Genomic DNA, 4,823 nt, shown 5'->3' on the forward strand with positions numbered 1-4,823 from the left:
TTCATAAGGCAGAAATTTGCCCCAAGACATGTTCAGACCATAATGCAGTGCAACTGGATTTAAAAATTTTCTCCAAGGATTCTTTTAGATGGAGAATGGATGATTCCCTGCTGAGAGTTCCCAAGATTATGGAAGATGCCCAAAAGACGATTAAAGAATATTTTCAGATAAATATGAATACACAAGTGGAAAAAAGAATTGTGTGGGATGCAAGTAAAGCAGTTATGAGAGGGTTCCTCATAAGAGAAAAGGCGAAGAGGAAGAAGGAGCAAAATCTGGAAAAAGAAAGATTGTTGGAACAAATAAAGTTGAAAGAGAAAAAATTAAGAGGATACCCTAAAAATCAACAAATACAGAAAGAAATAAAGATCTTGCAGTCCCAATATTCCAAATTACTCAATCAAGAAATATAATGGAAAAATGGAAAATTAGATTAATGAAGCAGAAAACTTTTGAATCGGCAAATAAATGCGGAAAATTACTTGCTTGGCAGTTGAAGAAAAGACAGAAATTAAATACCATCACAAATATAAAAGTAAAGGATAAAAATGTGGAGAATCCAGAGGAGATCAGAAAATGTTTTCAGAAATTCTATAAACAATTGTATAAAGAAGAGAAACAAGAGGAAAGTGTCATTGAAAAGTTCTTGGAAAAGAATGGTTTGCATAAAATCCCAGAAGAAAAAACTATATTTCTCAACCACCCTATTACAAATCAAGAGATAGAAGAAGCAATTAAGAAAATGCAAATTGGCAAGGCCCCAGGACCAGACGGACTGACTGCAAAATACTATAAGACTTTGAAAGACTGACTGATTCAACCACTATTGGAAGTATGCAATGGAATGTTAGGGGGAGGTAGGGCGTCGGACTCATGCAAAGAAGCATATATCACATTGATTTTGAAACCAGAAACTGATAAAACACAGATGAAGAAATATTGACCGATATCACTTTTAAATGTGGATTATAAAATTTTTGCGAATGTCATGGCCACAAGGTTAAAAAGAGTGTTGAAGGAATATATCCACAAAAATCAAGCAGGTTTTTTACCTGGTAGACATATGAATAGTAATACAAGAAATATTGTGGATATATTGGAAAGATTGGAAAAGAAGATAAATACAGAAGCTGCTTTGATGTTTATAGATGCGGAGAAGGCCTTTGACAACATTTCTTGGAGTTTCATGAAGAAGAATTTGGAAAAGATGGAGGTCGATCAAAGATTCCTGAATGGCATAAATGCCATTTATAAAGAACAAAAAGCAAAAATTATAATAAATAATATGATATCTGAAGAAATTAGAATAGAAAAAGGAACGAGACAAGGTTGCCCTATCTCCCCCCTACTCTTTATAATGGTCCTGGAGGTCCTACTGAACATGATTAGAAGAGAGCAGTTGATAAAAGAGATTAGGGTGGGAGAGAAAGAATATAAATTGAGAGCCTTTGCAGACGATCTAGTGCTCTCCCTACAAGACCCAGAAACCAGTGTGGTTAAAGCATTAGAGATAATGGAATCATTTGGACAGGTAGCAGGATTTAAGTTGAATAAAGCAAAGACTAAAGTTTTAACTAAAAACTTATCAGTTATGCAGGCACAGAAATTACAAGCTCAAACTGGACTTAGTTTTGTTAACAAGGTTAAGTATCTGGGAGTAAACTTGACCCCTAAGAATCTAAACCTGTTCAAGGACAATTATGAGAAACTGTGGAGTGAGATAAAAAGAGATTTGGACATATGGACTAGATTGAAATTGTCCTTGATGGGCAGAATAGCAGTTATCAAGATGAACGTATTACCAAAGATGTTGTTTTTATTTCAAGTGCTTCCGATCATTGATAAGTTGGATTGTCTTAGAAGGTGGCAAAAGGATTTATCTAAATTTATCTGGCAGGGGAAGAAACCCAGGATAAAATACAAGATTTTGACAGATTCTAAGGAAAGAGGGGGATTCTTCTTGCAGTCCATGGGACTCTCAAGAGTCTCCTCCAGCACCATAATTCAAAAGCATCAATTATTCGGCAATCAGCCTTCTTTATGGTCCAGCTCTCACTTCCGTACATTACTACTGGGAAAACCATAGCTTTAACTATACGGACCTTTGTCGGCAAGGTGATGTCTTTGCTTTTTAAGATGCTGTCTAGGTTTGTCATTGCTTTTCTCCCAAGAAGCAGGCGTCTTCTAATTTCGTGACTGCCATCACCATCTGCAGTGATCATGGAACCCAAGAAAGTGAAATCTCTCACTGCCTCCATTTCTTCCCCTTCTATTTGCCAGGAGGTGATGGGACCAGTGGCCATGATCTTAGTTTTTTTGATGTTGAGCTTCAGACCATATTTTGCACTCTCCTCTTTCACCCTCATTAAAAGGTTCTTTAATTCCTCCTCACTTTCTGCCATCAAGGTTGTGTCATCAGCATATCTGAGGTTGTTGATATTTTTTCCGGCAATCTTAATTCCAGTTTGGGATTCATCCAGTCCAGCCTTTCGCATGATGAATTCTGCATATAAGTTAAATAAGCAGGGAGACAATATACAGCCTTGTCGTACTCCTTTCCCAATTTTGAACCAATCAGTTATTCCATATCCAGTTCTAACTGTAGCTTCTTGTCCCACATAGAGATTTCTCAGGAGATGGATGAGGTGATCAGGCACTCCCATTTCTTTAAGCACTTGCCATAGTTTGCTGTGGACGACACAGTCAAATGCTTTTGCGTAGTCAATGAAGCAGAAGTAAATGTTTTTCTGGACAGTTTAGTACTACTATGTGTAATACTAAGCAAGTCATGCCCAATGTTACTTTGAATTTGTTTACCCCATCAGGGAAGGACTCATCGCTGCTTGTAACAACTGTTGTTCACTACCCCTTGTATTTTTGGTCTCATCTATTTTTGGTCTCATCAATGTGCCAATCTTATGCAGTGTAAGTTTGCACGCATGCCAATGAACTGCTTTCCATCTTTAAAGCAGCACGAAGCATTTTTAAGTTCTGTTGTATAAGTGTTTCTTTTTGTGACTTCTGCAGGTTACACTGTACACCAGCAGACATGGACAAGAGCAGTTTCATCCAGTTTGATGTTCCTGAGTACAGTAGCACTGTACTGAACCAGTTGAATGAGCTCTGCCTTCAGGGAAAGCTTTGTGATATCAACGTGTATATTCAGGGTCAGCTGTTCAGGGCTCACAAAACTGTCCTAGCTGCCAGTTCTCCATATTTCTGTGAACATTCTGCGTTAAGTACCATGAGCAGCCTCTCAATATCAGTTATTAAAACCCCCGATGTCTTTGAACAGTTGCTTTTGTTTTGTTACACTGGAAGGATGTCCTTGCAACTGAAGAATGTTGTTAGCTTTCTAACTGCAGCTAGTTTTCTACAAATGCAGTGCATCGTTGATAAGTGCGCACAGATACTCGAAAGCATCCATTCAAATATCAGCATTGGTGAAGCCGACTCTATCACTGTTGGTACTGAAGATGCTTTGGAAAACCACAACAGTGTTAAATACAGTTATTTTGCCAGTCTGGTGGAAATCTCTCTTCCCTATTGCTCTTAGGTGCGGCTGTCTGCTTCGGGCAGTGATTTAAGAATGGAAACAACTCCCACCAAAGCTCTCCATAACTATCTGCAAGAAGAAGGGCACTCAGACCGTGGCAGTAGCGGGAACGGTTCAGAATATGAGATTCAGATTGAAGGTGATCATGACCAAGGGGACTTGGTAGTCAGAGACAGCCAGGCTGCCGAGGTGAAAATTAAAATGGAAAAGTCTGAACGGCCAAGTTGCTCAGATAGTTATTCGCTTGGTGATGACGGGTACTACACTGAAATGATGGACGGGGAGCAAGCAGTGGCAGTTAACATTGACTCCTATAGTTTTGTATTGCAAAGTGCCTACTCACATTCCCATGGCTCATCCCAGTCTGCTAATGTACCCAACACTTTTAGAAGCCTGATAAACTCAAGCTCTTCAAGATGCATGCTAAGCTGTCTTAGAGGCAAAGGCCGTCAAAAACGGACCTCCACTAGCTACTTGCATAGTGAAGTTTTGGGCCTGTCACAAGGAGCCAACAGGGAATCTGCAGCAGATCACCCAGCTTATGAAAACAGTCCACAGAAAAGGAATTTGAGAGGTCACTGGTGCATGTACAGTGATAGGTTAATCTGTATATACTGTGGGAAGTCTTTCAACCAGAAAGGGAGTCTTGATCGGCACATGAGGTTGCATGGGAATAACCCCCTTTGTGTGCAAATATTGTGGGAAGAAGTACACGCGCAAGGACCAACTTGAGTACCATATCTGTGGCCCCACAGATGACAAACCTTTCCATTGTGAGGTCTGTGGGAAATGTTTCCCTTTCCAGGGAACTCTAAGTCAGCACTTGCAAAAGAATCATCCTGGCGTTGCAGAAGTAAGTAGTAGAGTTGAGTCTCCAGAAAGAACTGAAGACTATATGGAACAGAGAGAAAATGATACTTCGGCCTCTGAAACATTAGATTATAGCATGGAAGTGCACAAAACTGATTAAAAATTACTGCATCCCTCAGTGCAACCCAAACAAAGCACATTGATAAATGCATTTCCTTCGATAAGGAAGGAACCTTTGATAAGGTTTGCAAGAGCATTGTCGTTTTCTTGATTTTTGCATGTCTTCTGGGCCCTGCTCCTATTTTGTCTTGAAGGAGGCAGGGTTAGCTTTACTCCTAAAAATGTTTATGAAGGGCAGAAAATTTTGGAAATGTTGTACTTGGCAGGAGGTGAACATAGTGAAATATACTAAACAGGGAAATATACTAAAAACAAGGCAGATGTGTGGTGTAGTGGT

At 39.4% G+C, this 4,823-nt stretch overlaps 1 pseudogene; it reads left to right on the forward strand.

Annotated features, from left to right (window-relative positions):
• The first annotated feature begins 3,049 nt into the window (after positions 1-3,049).
• Positions 3,050-4,526, forward strand: LOC117039789 (annotated as a pseudogene).
• The last annotated feature ends 297 nt before the right edge of the window (positions 4,527-4,823 follow it).

The sequence above is a fragment of the Lacerta agilis genome, chromosome W (genome assembly GCF_009819535.1).
Source record: "Lacerta agilis isolate rLacAgi1 chromosome W, rLacAgi1.pri, whole genome shotgun sequence".
Lineage (NCBI taxonomy): Eukaryota > Metazoa > Chordata > Lepidosauria > Squamata > Lacertidae > Lacerta > Lacerta agilis.